The sequence below is a fragment of the Thermobia domestica genome, chromosome 6, assembly GCF_964235325.1.
Source record: "Thermobia domestica chromosome 6, izTheDome1.hap1.1, whole genome shotgun sequence".
Lineage (NCBI taxonomy): Eukaryota > Metazoa > Arthropoda > Insecta > Zygentoma > Lepismatidae > Thermobia > Thermobia domestica.
In genome coordinates, this window is record NC_137459.1 from 231,345,897 (window position 1) to 231,362,406 (window position 16,510).

At 33.8% G+C, this 16,510-nt stretch overlaps 1 protein-coding gene and 1 long non-coding RNA gene across 5 annotated transcripts in view; both read left to right on the plus strand.

The window, feature by feature from the left end:
* The window catches only part of vri (nuclear factor interleukin-3-regulated vrille), a 1,376,222-nt gene that overhangs the window by 98,230 nt on the left and 1,261,482 nt on the right, over positions 1-16,510 (plus strand). The window lies entirely within an intron of this gene.
* LOC145687764 (uncharacterized) lies at positions 8,698-11,772 on the plus strand. Its single transcript, XR_014131745.1, has 2 exons — positions 8,698-8,880; positions 9,772-11,772. It is a non-coding gene; the product is annotated as an uncharacterized LOC145687764 (long non-coding RNA).

Consider the following 16,510-nt stretch of genomic DNA (forward strand, 5'->3'; position numbering starts at 1 on the left):
ACCGAGTGTCAGCGAACGTCTCCTAGTTTTTGGCATTTGTGTTGTCTGTATGTGAGGATATCTATGTGTCTCGTGATATCTCCTGAACGCGTGAACCGATTCGAATGAAACTTCTACAGATTATTTATTGGTTCAAATGTCCCAACTGCTATTTAGTCAACAGTGCAAAGTGAAGAGAATAGCATGACAGCACCGATTTAAGTAGTGAGTCCGCTACAACTACAGCCACAGCATCGCAACACACGCGGTCGAACGCCAAGTGAGGCGAAAGTAGTTACGAGCACTCCACACGAAAACGATTTAAAAGATGCCTCTACTTCATCGCAACGAAAATCCAATCGAAACAACCAAAAAAAGAACATCACGCGACTACAAATTACAAAGTTAATCCGAAGAGTCAGTGAATGACTTGAACGAAGATAGTGACAGTTTAAGTGATCCTGCTGATGACGGTGATGAGGAATGTGGACATTGTGGTCGCTCAATGCAGGGGAGGGCGTTGATTAAAATACCCAGTTTGTAAAAGACGCTCCCACAAAGTATGTCCCATGAAAGGTGAAAAAAAATACGTATGTTTGTAGCCATTGTTTTGTAAAGTAAAATTGTAATCAAAATTTGGACGCCTTAAGACACACTAATCCAGTATTTCGAACTTTCTCTTTTATATACGGTATTTTTACTTTATTTGTCGCACATAGTTTGCTTCCCCGAATATTTCGTTTTATTTTTATTACTCGTGGTATCTAGTAAACATGCTTATTCCAAGGTAAAAGATATACCTATTCTAAAAGTTAAAATAAGTAGCTATTACAACTTATTACAGGAATTTACAAACATAGACCTAATAATAAGTCCAGTCAAGTTCGATAATTAGCTTTGTACTGCGTAAAATTTTGGTATTTCTGCTATTTTATGTTTTAATTATCGTAAGAATGTTATGTAATTCTTGTTTATTTCTATTACAGACCTACCAAATATGATATATATGCCACAATGCCTACATTGCGACATTTGAATAATTCGAGGATGGGCACGATCCCTGCTCAGACAGCCCATATTGAGTGAGGTTTCCCTGGTTTTCCTCAGTCCCATCAGACGTATGCTGGGATGGTACTTTTTCTGAGGCCAGAGTCGAGTCCTTTCCAATTCGTAGACTTATCTTACGGGCCGATGTGATCTCGGAGTTGGAGGCTCGAACTCTTCTTTTGCTCCTTTCTTTGAACTAATAGAAATAAATTTAATCCTTAAATAAACAAATAAATTGCTCCAATGCATTGCCCATGCTCGAATTATCCAAACGTCGCATGTAGGCAGAATCGCATGTCTGTTCTACTATTCCATTTTAAGAACAGGTATACTAAGAGCAGGGTGTGTCTAATATCAGAAATTAAATTTCTTTCAGTTTCGTAATATTGTGAAAAATCGATAAGTAGAACGTACTTTAATACTTGTATTTTGTTTTGCAAAGGTACCACAAGTATTATGATGTATAATATTTTTACTCTGGAATACGTATTTCTGAGAAATAAAGAAGAAACAAAGTATTGCATATTCGGTGCCTTTACCCTATATATATATATATATATATATATATATATATATATATATATATATATATATATATATAGGCCATTTTAAGCTTTCCACGGAAATATCTCAAAAGCGGTTGAATGTAAATAACCAAAGAAAAACTCAAATAGGAAATACCATGGGACAAATCGAATGGTGATGTAGCGGTGCTCCAAGGGGCCGCATTTCATGGGGGCCCGTGGTCCAACATTAAAATTTTAAATTGAAACATGGGGCGAGTGATACCTCTTCAATAGATCTTTATAAACTAAGAAGCGTTATAGTAAAATATTTTTCATATCGATCACCGTATTCAAAACAGCCGCCAAGATATGTTGCCTGAATCAGATGAAACATCCAGTACCACTAATATGAAAACTGTTGAACATAAGTGAACCAAACAAAAACTCAAATAGAAAATGTCATGGGACGAATCGAATGATGATGTCGCGGTGCCCTGTAGAAGAAGAAAAATGAACAGAACAAAAATTCGAATAGGTAATCATAGAGGGTATTTATCATTCCACGGCTCGAGAATGTTCCAACAGAGGAAAAGATGATTAGAGTGAAAGTGTCATAATGCAGTGGAGGAAATCTAATTCCTAGAAAATTATTGCTTTAAGTTCTCTCCGTAAGTGCGTGAAGCGGGGAGGAATGGTGAAACTGCAAATGAGAACCTTAGTTTTAGCAAATTGTATCTACGAAACAAAATCATCTGAAATGCGTTTTTGTCAGAGATAGATGTTTCTGTAATGGGATAAAGTAGGTCAAATTCTTGTTAAATGGTACCTTCCATTTTGATTGCACACAATGATTTGATGCAAAAATGAATCAACTGAAATGCGAAACAAATTAGTCGAACAATGTCATTTTAGAACAATGTACAAACGTTGGTTTTGTTCAACTATTGTCTGCACGATATTGGTTCGATTCTTTTCCTTCTGTCTCTTCTTGCATGTGATAGATTATGAGGTTCACTGAGATGTTCACAGTTACATTTCGAATAACTTTCAGCAGTAACCTCAGTTGTAATCCTCAGTAACGAAACGGTACATAGTGATGCAGATACCTCCCAAACATCTTGCACGCATTGCGTTAAATTATCAAGAGTGAGCAAAATGTTCTCTAGTTGCAAAAATGTATTATTAAAAATTTCGCTTCTCATTTCAGTTGCATCTGGTTTTCCATTCAATCACACTTTGCAATACAAATGGTTGTTAAACTTGAATTTCACTTTATTTCCATTCACTTTATTTCACGTTATTTTTCTTCATTACAGCATCTGTCACTTCTACAGAAAAGTGTTTCAGATAAACCGTACCTATCGTAAGTAAAAGTGGAGTTCTCATTTAGATTTTACCATTCATTCCCGCTTCACACACTTACGGAGGGAGATCGGAAAGATAATTTTCCAATAATTACATTTTCTCTTTTGTATTATGTCAATTATACTTTAATAATCTTTTTCTCTTTTGCATTATTCTCGAGCTGTGGAATGATAAATACACTCTGTGATTTCCTATACGACTTTTATTCTGTTCATTTAGCTCCAACTGTTTTCTTATTAGTAGTGCTAGACGTTTTATCTGATACAAGCACCATGTCTTGGCGGCCATTTTGAAAATGGTGACCCATATGAAAAATCTTTTGCCGCAACGCTGTTCAGTGTTTGAAGCTATCGAACGAGGTATTACTCGCCCCATGTTTCAATTTAAAATTTTAATGTTGGGCCCTGGCCCCCATGAAAGGCGGCCGCGGGGGCATCGCGAAAACATTATTTGACGTGCTCCCTACCATTTTCCTGTTTCACTTTTTGACTGTTTACTTATCTACAACCGTTTTCATATTAGTGGTACTGGGCATTTTATCTGATAAAAGCACCATGTCTTGGCGGTCATCTTGGATACGGTGATAGATATGAAAAATCTTTTGACACAACGCTTTGTAGTTTTTAAAGATCTATCGAACGATGTATCACTCACCGCATGAATCCATCTAAAATTTTAAAGTTGACCATAGACTCCCATGAAGGCGGCCCTGGGAGGCACCGCGAGAACATCATTCGGTGTGCTCTATGGCATTTCCTATTTGAGTTTTTATTCGGTTCATTTATGTTCAACCATTTTTTAGATATTTCCGTGGAAAGATTAAAATGGGCCATCCTGTATATACAGTGTTTCTAAGCAACACCGACAACGTTTGGGAGGTGATTCCTAGCACCAAGATAAGACAAAAAGTATAGACCAATCTGGGTGCACAAATGCTTCCTTTCAGAGATATAGGCTGCCGAAAACATTTAAAAAAAATGAATTTTAAAGGTCCATAACTCCAAAACTATTGGGACCTACTGTAGTAGGGTCAAGACTTCACTTAGGAATTACTATGTGACCTATTCAAATATCCAATTTTCAGAATCCTGTGGTTCTTCCGCAACATTTCTTTTATAGAGGTAATTGGTGAGTGCTCCAAATTATATGGCCGCAACCAAACTTCCTCAACAAAGAGAAATTATTTGACATACAATACCATCATATTAACTGTAGATTGGCCAAATTTTACGTCATTCAAGAGGACTCCATGATATCTTAAGCCTTTACTTTCATTTGCATTTTTAGTTGTAGAGGAGTGATTATGTTGGGTGCTGTTTTGTGGTCTCGGCGCAGATGCACGGATAGGGCGCGAGAACGAAGTCACCAACTCCATAGTTACATCCAACCTTGCGAGGGCCCGATAAAGCTCGCAAAGGCGCTTTAAATATCGCCAGGTGCATAGCAAAATCAAACCAATCTTGATTGTGTTCTGCAATGTGCAAGATGAGTACATACAGAAAGTATACAGATACAAAAAAAAAAACCTCTCTTCAGACATTTACCGTCGTCTGCTTTGACGCTCTTTGTCCGAAACGACCAGACCTGTGTACTTCAAAGCCCCGAAGACTGCACCAGGATAATGATTCCATTAATGCAATTTATGTGCTTGTCATTTCAACACAAGATTTTGATGATTCGTCAGGCTCTCCACTCACTACACACAGAGCCCGAAGACACTGATATGGCATAAAAATATATGTCAAACCTGTCCGTAATAGGGCACACATACACGTCGTAATGATACTAAACACACTGCAACAATGTGAATACTATTGTCACTAAACACATTGCAAGAAGACACTAGAAATATTAATTTTACTGTAAATAATGCTAGTTTAGTCACTAGACAACATTTAAAAGGTGCTAAATTTCTTTTCTAACAATGTTAAATGAACCAATTGTTTTTGATAAAAATATCCTTAAAAATGTCTATATCAAGCGACAAAGTGCTACATTGGTAACACTGATAACAAGAGACAAACGACAACCGCCTCACGTTTCCGCGCATGTGTATAAATTTTTGACGTACAATTATATCATCTCAAACAATGATATAATTGCCCCAATGATCAAAACACAACATACTAATCCGTCAAAACTAATGAAAACAGGGCAGTAGATCATTTTAACATACTATAGTTGCTCACATTTTTGATGTTCATGGCGGACATATCCGTAATGTCAAAAAATCGACATATTTCCTTATGTCCACCATTAGAAGGCAATTCATTTGTACACATTAAAGTATGTCCAAATTTGAAGACATGCATTTTTGTGTCGTTTTGAGTCGTTTCGGGCTCTGTGTGTACTTTGTGTTTCCCCAAAAATCAAAAGGTACCAGGAAGAAACTCCCTTTGGTACTCGAGAGGTGACCTAGTGCAACACAACTGCTGCTCTTGTATATACAAGCCTGTATCTGTGTATGATTATACATTAATGTGATATGTCTCATCATTTGCAAAAAATGCATTCCACTACGTCACCGTTACTCTTAGCTTGTTTATTCTATTCTCGAAATTATGACAATATAGTTTACGTGAGTGTTCTGTATTATTATTATTATTATTATTATTATTATTATTATTATTAATAATAATAATAATAATAATAATAATAATAATAATAATAATAATAATAATTTAATTCTGTGCCTTGAACAGCCTAACTTCAAAAATATAGCACTTTATAAACACATATTGCATACAATGTAAACTACCTACTGAAACAGTAAAACAGTGATAAAGTAGTATCGAATTAATAATTCGTTGTCAAATTAGTACCAAGTATTTTTAGCCTCAAAATAGATGCATCATCAAAATAGTAAAAATAGGCCTAATATTTGTCAAATTCTAAAATTCATACTTCTATACTGATAAAAGTAAATTAAATTAAATGAATTGTTCAACCTTCTTAAAATTACAGATTTTGGATTCAAAGGAACAAATGTTAATCTATTTCTCATATTATACATTGGTATCTTTATCCCTATAATATGGAAGCAGTATTCACTACGATATATATTTAGTATTTTGTTAATAAAATCTCTTTCAATAAGTTTCCTCCTGTCGCTCAATACCTGTAATCTCCAAAAAATGATTCCAATATTCATAACTACGTGAGTAGTAATCTTTATTAATTTTATGGTATAATAGCTTAATAAAACCTTTCTGTACAGACTCAGTTTTGTTTGCCAATGTTATGCTATTACAACTAACTACACCAAACTCTAATCTTGACTTTGCAAGCATCTTGCGTTAAATATACTTATGAACTGGCATTTTTAAACTCAGGCCACTGTCTGAAAATGAACCTTATTACTCTTCTCGTCCTTTGGATTATATCATTAATATGATAGGTACATTTTATATTTCTGTCAAACACTATACCCAAATCTTTAATCTGCTCGGCTTTGTGGAATGTTATTCCATTAACTGTATATTTGTCGAGGTAGTATTGGGTTTTATTAGTATATGATATATATTTAGTTTTCTCACAGTTTATTTTCAATAAGTTACTTTTACACCATGTATTAACAGTATCTAGATCTGCCTGTAGTAAGTAGTTATCATTAGAGAGCGGATTTTAAGGTGCAGCACCTTTTCTAAAAATGTAGTTGTTATAACAACCAAAGTTCAAAATATGTATTTCCGGGCATAAAACGAACTGAAATTAACCCACTTCATTGCACCTTCTTCGTGAATGTTGCACCTTTTTTGCTAGATTAATAAAATTTCCCTTTTTTGTACTTTTTTAAATCTTCAGCACCTTTATTGTCCCTTTTTTCTCTCTTTTTTAAACTTTGGACAGAACAGTATGTTTTATTTTCAATCTAGTTTACACATAACATTCCATAAATTTAGATGCAGTCTTGACTTATTTGCTAGGGATAAATTTGAACTGAAACCAGACGTAGAAACCTTTGCAACATCAACTGAACTTCCTGTTCATGTGCTTACAAGATATGAAGCACTGGTTTCCGTTTACGTCGAAAGAAGTTGCTCCACATAGAAGGCTCTCCTGAGCTCCAAGCGACAGAAACTAACATTCGAAAACATAAAATGATAGAAATGTTGTGCATAATCAAGTATGACCAGTTTCTGAAAACCCAGTAGTATATAACGGTTTCTCAAGCCACAATATTGCTAAATCAAACTTTTTTTTTTTAATACAGAGTTGGCTTTAACCACAATTTTATTACAAGAATGTTGAATATTGTACAAGTTTAGGATAAATAAAACAATTTTGCAATCTATGTCCAATGTTTAAAGTCAAGATTTTAAAAATATTTGCTCTCGTAATGAATAAAGAATGTTCATGTAACTGTATAATATAGCACTTAATAAAGATATCCTATTAGCACCCTTTTTGCACCTTTTTCAACTACTTTTCAGCCCATTTTATTCCGTTTTTCCTACCACATTTTTGCACCTTAAAATCCGGTCCCTAGTTATCATACCCACTATTTACTATTCTAAATAATTTTAAATCGTCGGCATACAACAAAATGTTTGAGTATTTAATTTTCTCAGGTAAATCATTAATAAATACGGAAAAAAAGAAGGGGCCTCAGATGAGATCCAAGAGGTATGCCATTCTTTATACAACCATAACCATATACAACCATAAATGTCAAAGACCAATTTTTACTTTAAATGTTCTGTTTGAAAGATAGCTCACAAACCAGTGAATGTACAAAGGAGTTAGGCCTTATGAATAAAAAGTTCATGCTTGATACAATCAAAAGCTTTTGACATATTTATGTATATAGTGTATACTTGTAATTCATAAATTCTAAATGTGCAAAATCAGTAAAATGTACAAGATTTGTTATAATCTATTCCCTTTATAAAATCCATGCTGAAATTCACTTAATTTGTTTTCTACATTAAAATATATGTGTTTGTGTATTATAATTTTAAAAATCTTGCAAAATGCATTGGCTAATGTTATTAGAATACAAACACACACACACACACACACACACACACACATATATATATATATATATATATATATATATATATATATATATATATATATATATATATATATATATATATATATATATAATATATTTCTACGATCAACTGTTTTGTGTAATTGTACAATGTACAGGACAGCGGGGCAAATTAACGAATCAATCATATCTGCTAGCATGTGCATGATTTCACGCTGGAAACTTATTCAGCAGTTGACAATCTTTAGGCTTCACACTGAGATGGCAGTTTTACAAATACGAAGACTGAGTCTTGTACAGCAGGTAAGAAAATATATTTTATTTATTTTGCAGTTTATTTTTCAGAGATTTAAAATGTTTCTACATGTTTAGATACTTCTAGAATTCATTACTTGGAATAGTGCACGAACTCACTGTTTCTCATACTACTTACTGACAAGTTTTACAACAGAACAGCTCTCCATTTGAGAGCATGTGACTATTTTTCAAAAAATTGCTGACTGAAGCCTGAGCGGGACAAGTTGGCGATTCGTCAACTTGCCTCACTCGCTTTAACCAAACGCTTGGTCAGAAGAAATTAATTTATCCCATTATTGATGTGTTCGTTGAAGTTAGATATGAAATAAAATAAAAGTGCATATTTTTCTTTTTATTTGTACGACGTAGCAAATTTAGTTCAAATTCCACAGTTATATTATGTAAGCTGCTGTTCTGTTCTCATCTGTAGGATATTTTTTTATTTATTTATTTTTGTTAGCTTCAGTTATAAAAAATTTTATTTCTCCATTCCAGTTTACATTCTTAAAGAAAATGGCAAGAAATTATAAAAGGAAAACCGAAAGAGGAGCGCATTGTTTATGGTATCATGAAACATTAAAAAATACTTTGAATACTGTTAACAGCGGTTTCTCGATCAAAGTAGCCGCAGAAGAATATGAAGTAACGGAAACTACGCTGCGAAGATATTACAAGAAGAAAAGTCAGGTAAGTTTTCAATATGTGCAGTGTTTCATATGGTATATTAAAAAAAAAGTTGGCCACTTCCTTGTCACTTAAAAATCGTGTTAACCTAACCCATAAGTAGAATTAAATTATATGGGTTTCAGGCTATTAATAATAATAATAATAATAATAATAATAATAATAATAATAATAATAATAGTAAACAGTAGCGTTGGCAAATATTTTGGGGGGAATTTTGCACATTTGGGTATGGTTGTGTCGAACTCACCTTAACCTTTTCCATTTTCGTCTCTCGAATCAACCATCATCCTTCATATAACAGCGTGTTTATTCCGAGTTAGCAATCCATTTTTTATTATTTAGAAAAATAATCAAAAGAGTGGGGAGCAAAAGCTTTCAAAGAGTGCTCTGCGACCCCGGCAGTATCAGCACACTTTAACGTTTGCAGTGGCGGCGACTGTGCCCTGCAACCCTGTTTTAAATGAGTTAGTAGCAAATATGAGACAAATAGGAGTGACTTCAGTCCATTTCTGGGCCAAATCGAAGTTTAATTCTAATAATCTTGAACTGGCTTGCATAACTCTTTCAACTGAGCTCAATGACATACGAATTTTATAAAACGGGTCTGAATGGGACAAACGTACCAATTCAAGAAACATTCGGTCTCTGCCGATGGAAGAAAAGAAAAAAAATATAAGTCTTTAGTGTAGATTGACATTCATTTTGTTGGTTCTAGCTTATGAAAATATAGTGTTTCTATGCTCTGTACATCTCCTACACTTTGAATCAATTTAATGGGTGGAGCGAGATTAGAACGATTCAACGGACATTTTAATTGCTGAGTTTTAATTCATTCACTTTCAAATTATGTAGAATTAAACCGAAACTAAGGTATTATGTTTGTCTTTGCAGGCTTTTTCAGTCCATGGTGGAAGATATAAAGCTGTTTTTACTCCTGTCAAGAATCGCTACTTGTGAGTTATGCAATCGAAATGCACAATAGAAGTTACGGGCTGACAAATTTCACCATACGGAAACTTGCGTATGAATTTGCAGTGAGGAATAGGATACCTTATCCATTTGACAATAATACTAAAATGTTAGGGAAGGACTGGCTGAGTAATTTCATGCGTAGAAGTCCTAACCTGAGACTTCAAAATTCGAATGCGATAAGTATTGGGAGAATTTCTGGCTTTAATAGGGAGCAAGTGAACATTTTTTAAATAAGAATCTGAAGAAGTTAATGGAGAAGAAGTACACATCTGAACGCATTTACAACGCCAATGAATTATCTTTTACTACTGTTCCAAACAAAATGTCTAAAGTGTTATCTCCAAAAGGCTGTAAAACAGTCGCAAGGTTGTGAGTGATGAGTGTGCTCAATCTGTTACAGCTACAGTATGTGTTGTATAAGTGCAAGAGGTTCTTTCATTCCTCCAACCTCGATTTTTCAGGGAAAACTTCCCAAACAAGAACTAGCTGATGGAGCTCCTTCTTGTACCTATGTTTATTTTCTGAATTAGGTTGGATAAATACTCAGTTATTTGTGAAATAATTAGAACGCTTTATCCATCATTCATCTCCAGCTGAAGAGAACTCTGTTCTTCTGATCACAGATAACCGAGTCACATTTTTTCCTTGCAGTTATTGATTTATGCCATCAACATCATGTCACAATGTTAAGTCTCCCTCCATACATGACACAAATTTCAACCCTTTGATGTTTGTTTATACAGCCCCCTTGAAGCATATTTCTCTCAATTCGTCGAAGAGTGGCTAATAAGTCACCCAGGAAGAAAAATAAGAGATTGTCAGCTTCCTCCTCTTTTTGCAATGGCTTATTTGAAAGTAGCTTCTGTCGGCATTGCTGTAAAAGCATTTGAAACTACTGGAATCTTCCCTCTTAATTCAAAGTTATTTTCTGATGTCGACTTATTATCTTTGACGACAACAGAATACCAAATCCCAGTTGCAGAAGGAAATGAACATAATGACAGTAGAGATGACGGAACCAGTGACACAAGAGGAGGATCAGCACACTGAGCAAAATTTAATGAGCCATTGTACTGACAAAAGAAATATCATAACTTTAGCAATCGTCACTTCAAAAGAAAATGAACACAATTACAATAGAGTAAACATAATTCAGAAACCAGTAACACAACCAAAGGATCAGCATACTGAACGTAACTCAAACTCAAACATAGTTTGTTTACTCCAGAATCCATAAAACCAGATTCTAAGCCTGGAAAGAGAAGAAACGACACGAAACTCTGGCAAAAGGAAAATCAAAACTTCAGCAATCATCACGTCACCACTATTTAAGCAATTGAAAGTGGAGCAAAAAAGAAAGTAGTTAAGAACATTAGTTTTGATGACCCTAATGTTAGATCCAACTTCTAAAACGAACACCGGAATAAACTACAATTTGAACACAGTGTCTTGACTGTAAGGTACTTTGTTTCATCACCTCATGAGGACTGGATACAGTGTTCCAGATGTAAAGACTGGTGGCACGAATCGTGCAGTGATTATGAGGGAGCCAAGTTTGTTTTCGATGTATGTTAATTTCCACTATTAGGTAACATTTCTTAAACTGATTGTGGTGCATTTTCAGGTTTGTATTGTGATATTACTGTTACGTCAACTTACTCCACAATGTTAGTAATCTTGTTCCACATGTGGGGCATGTTGACGATTTCCGTATTTTATTGAATAATGTGATGTATCTGACTTCCCTTTTCTTTGAGAATGTTAGTATTTCAAGGAATTAATGTAGACACTTTAGTGAATCATATTTGTAAGTTTTGTACTTTTCCGCTTGTAAACACATGAATAATAAATTAATGAATATTTTCTTCGTCATTTTGCCCACTGTCCTGTATACTTGTTTCAGCATTGAAGGAAATTCACATTTTCAGGGATACATTAAACGTATTTGTTAAAGGAGTTGACAATTATGTACTACATGCTTTAACTATATAATAGGGGATATTGTCAAGACCAGGAACTGTGCTCGGCTTAATAACTTTAATTGCATCAGATTCAATGATATTCTGTATATCTATAACATCGTGGTTGCTAATGAGCGGTCGAGAATTCATAACCTGGCTATCTGTGTAATGTACTAATTCTAACTTAAAATTTTCTCTTAAAACATCTTTAAATAATTCCACATCATTTGATTCTGCGAGCGATTTGTCATTGTTTTATTTCAGTTGGTATTTGCTTGCCATCAGACTTTTAAATATTTTCCAGAAAAACATATTGCTATCGACAATACTATTTTCAAGGCTCAAATAATGATTTTCTCGCCTCTAAGTATTTCTTTTTGACAATTTTCCGTAAATCAGAGTATCTTTGATATTTCTTTTGTTTGTCTTGCTTTTAAAAATGTTTTGTTTTCTTATTAATTAATGATTTCAGTTCCTTGTTTATCCAGGGGTCTTTGTATTTAGGCCTATTGCTAATTCGTTTCTTAGGTACACAATTATCTAGTAAATCATATATATTGTTATATATTGGTCAATTAATTAATAGCATTACTCCTTGTATCTTCCCGATCCATTTCCAATCATTAATTCTGGTTTCATTTGAGGTGTTACCAAAATCATTGTCATTATTTTATTATTTCACATTCAAATAGGAAAGGTGGGTGGAAATGATCCATTTTTGTTAACGGCGGAATTTCAAATATTATTGAATTATTTTCCATATTGCTTAACAGGAGGTATTTTACTCTATCATTCTTAAAGGGGTCATATGATTTATTCAATTGATTTAACTGGAGAACATTACTTAGTTCAACTATTTTTAAAGCTTTTTTCCTAATATAACAATTACTTATATTTTCGGTAGCACAATCACTTCCACCTACTTTAAAATCACGTAAAAATACAAAATTTCAGTTCTTTGTTAGTAAAAACGTACATAACCAGTCACAATAATTAGTAATATTTGTCAACGGTAAATCTGGCGGGAAGTAGTGCAAGCACAATAATAATGGTTTTTCAGGAATTGGTACTTTAATTATAATAACATTAAGTATTTCATCTGGAGGATTTATTACTTCATACAGGTATTTGTTTTTTTTTATTATGATCATACAGCCTCCACCCTTTGTTTTATTTACTAATGCCAATTTTCTGTCTTTTCGTACAACACTACAATTTTTTGAGAGCTGTACAAAATGTTGGTTTCTTTTAACAACGTTTCAGCTATGCAATAAAAATAATAGTTACAGCAGTTTAGTTCATCTATAAATAGCTTTTTTGTGTATTCAAACTGTTCAAAATTCGACAGAATAACTGTAAGTACGCCATCTTTATTGCGTATTAATTTATTCTAGTTTACTTACCTGCATTATTGTTTCCAGCCGGTTCCTCATGATATACAATTTCGTCTTTCAATCTCCCCATAGATCTAGTAAATAGCACACCATCAGGCCATGCATTTGGGTTACAAATAGCATTGAACTCATTTTCTTCTACACTAACACAAAACTGAGAATAATTGCTATGTTTAGCTCTTAATTGAACACATTGTTTAACACTAATAATAACACTGTCCTTCACAAATGCAATAAGATCCTCACAAGATACACAAGTGTCAAGTCTCGTTACAAACAGTGCTGCTGTAAGAGTAGGATTCCAAACTGTCCGGTTTTTCACCGGCCTGACCGGAAATATTTCTATTATTTTGATTAAAGCCGGTGCCCGGTACAAACTTCTTACCAGCCTCTTTATGAACTTTTTTTTTTTCAAATTTGTGTCTAGTTCGAAGCAGTTTCATCTAGTTCGAAGTATAAATTTAAAAAGTAACTTTCATTCTGTAAATCTAAAACTGTAACCTTTCACCATCTATCAACGATTAATATATTTTGCTTATCTGTTTAGACAATTTTACAGAGATGACAGGGACTGTACCACGGAAATTTTGAAATTTACATGCAAGGAATTTTATGCGTTTATTGAGAGTGAAAAAGGACTTTTTAAAGCAATGTCCTGTAGTTGAAGTATAAATTTAAAGAATAAATTGTATTTTCCGAATCCAAAATTGCCACGTAAAGATTAATGCACATCTTTTCATCTGTTTCGATAATTTTGAAGAAGTGACAGTTACTGGTAAATACAATAAAATGATCGATACCTATTTCAGTTTTTCATTTATAGCACAATGTATCTATTAAGCTTATTAGTGAATGTACTAAGGATACGCAGAATATAGGTGCAATTGCACTTTCGTTCACGATAGTATATTTCCTTCCCATGGATAGGTCCGAACAGAGATGCTTCATACCAGTGGCGGCGCTAGGCTCGTAATAGTAGGGGACAAGAGGGGAGGCGAGGCAACCGCACTTGCTTTGCTTTTATTAATTACTATTATTTAATTCTGAGCTCCTACCAATCCAATTTATTTCTGAGTGTACAGCTTTATGCTTGTAGGTAGCAAATGAACATCGACACATTTCTGGACACACTTGAATGTAAGCACAACATAGGAATATAAACTTACAACAAATATTGAAAGAAGCATATCACATAAGTACAGTAAAGTGAATTGAAAATGTTAGAAGCACATATGCCTACAGTCTACATGCTATAAAAATGCACCATCATGTCCAAAATAATTGTCACATGTTTATAGACCCTAAATTTGTTGTTGTGGAAGGAACATAATTTGGTAACGATTTCGACCGGTATTTCTTACAATGTTAGTATGTGAATAGTCGGCAAAGACATGTATGTGATAAATTTCATGTCAAAAAACAGTAATTAAGAAAAATAGGGGATAGGAGGACAAAGCGAACCAGTTAACTTCAATAGCCACAAGTGGCAACTAAAACTCGCAGGAAATATTTTATGATTATTAAACTTCCAGTGATAATATAAGAATAATGATAATCTCATATACAGAAGTTATACTACGTAATAACTAAACTATTGCAATTTATTCACTTTGCCTCAATCGTCTGGCAAAGCGGATAGTGGGGCAAAGTGAATAAGCGAAGACTCACATGTTAAAGGTCAGAGTTTAGTACAAGTATGCAAAATATAAGTTATGTATAACAAACGAAGTACCACCTGAACGAACCGCTTGACATACGAGAATACTGAAGTGCTTAATATTTTGTGAATGTTAGTCTAATACAATTAAATGCGGAATTGGATCTACACTTGGCTTGCATAAACACTAGACCTAAACATATTTAAAGAGCTCAAATCCATATAGATTTAATTTCTTATCAAATAGGCAGTATTCTATGTGTCTAGTTTGTTTTAATCTAAAGTAGCCTTAATGATGACAATCTGCGTAACAGCAAACAAACTGAAGAAAACAAATTAAAGCTTAGAATATCACATCACATGATTGGTTTTGCACAGATCAGAAACGTAAATGTCTTGACCCTCATAATCAGTGCAAATTTTCGTGAAGCCGTGATTAGAAAAAATGCGTGTGAATAATATTCATGACAAAACTTGCACTGGTAGCTACCGTCTTCTTCTGAAGATTTTGGAAGTGACTTTTTCTTTGTAATTCCAGATGTATTTGATATATCTATAGCAGCAGCAAAAATATTTCTTCTTACAGAAATATCTTGATCGGGACATTTCCTTCGTTTTTTCTGGTAGTTCCTGAAAGGAAAATGCACTAGTACCTGCTTCGGTAGACTTACTTGACTTGCTACACTTCTTCGCACTCGTCTTTGGTAGAGATTTTTAACAGTGAATCCCTGTTAGTTTTGCCCTTTCTAAAATTATTCTCTTTGCCCAACACTGCCACACAAAACAAAAGAATATCTACATCATATGGACTGTGTAGTTACGATTACTTCCAAATATGATAAAGGTAACACCCCGCGCTATTTGCATGCTATGTTTGCAAACATTCCGCAGAATAGTGGGAAAGGTTTCTGAAAACTTGATTTTTTAAGCAAAATGTGTAATTTCTTTTCTTCTCTCTCGCGGAAACAACATCATGTAGACATTAGGTATTAACGTCCTTCACTTCTTCCACTAGTGACGTCACAAACTTGGTCAATTATTTCCTGCTATCTATGCTAAATTGACTGTAAATTACGTTATTCGTTTTGCCTCATATACGCACTTTGCCTCCCCCTCCCTTATAACTAAAAAAAACTTTCTTGTCCATTTAGCAACATTGTTTTTCTCGTTCTAATTTTCGTATTTATTATTCTTTTCCTATGAAATTTACCACAAATATACATTTCCCGATTATACACACGGTAACAGTATTAAAAGTGCCCTATAAAATCAGTATCAAATTATATTTCCACACAAAAACAAATATATAGATACGCGACAATCATTTTGGACATGCCTGTACTCGAAACAAGAAGTAACGTATATGAATTCCATAAAGACATGTAACAGTATTATGCAAGCAATTACATGTAAAGAAACATTAATGTCCACTACTATGAGAGTTTTTCAGTTTTTATATAATGTTCTGTTCATTGTAATGCAAATGTAAAAAGTAACAACTTACATCTAACAAAACTGGAATGGATCTTAGTCACAACAAAATTCTTCTGTTTTTATGTACAACAGCGAATTCTTTTATAACTTTTTGCAAATCCAGAACTTTACAAATTAGTTTTTCAATTGTAGCTCAATATCACCAATCGTGT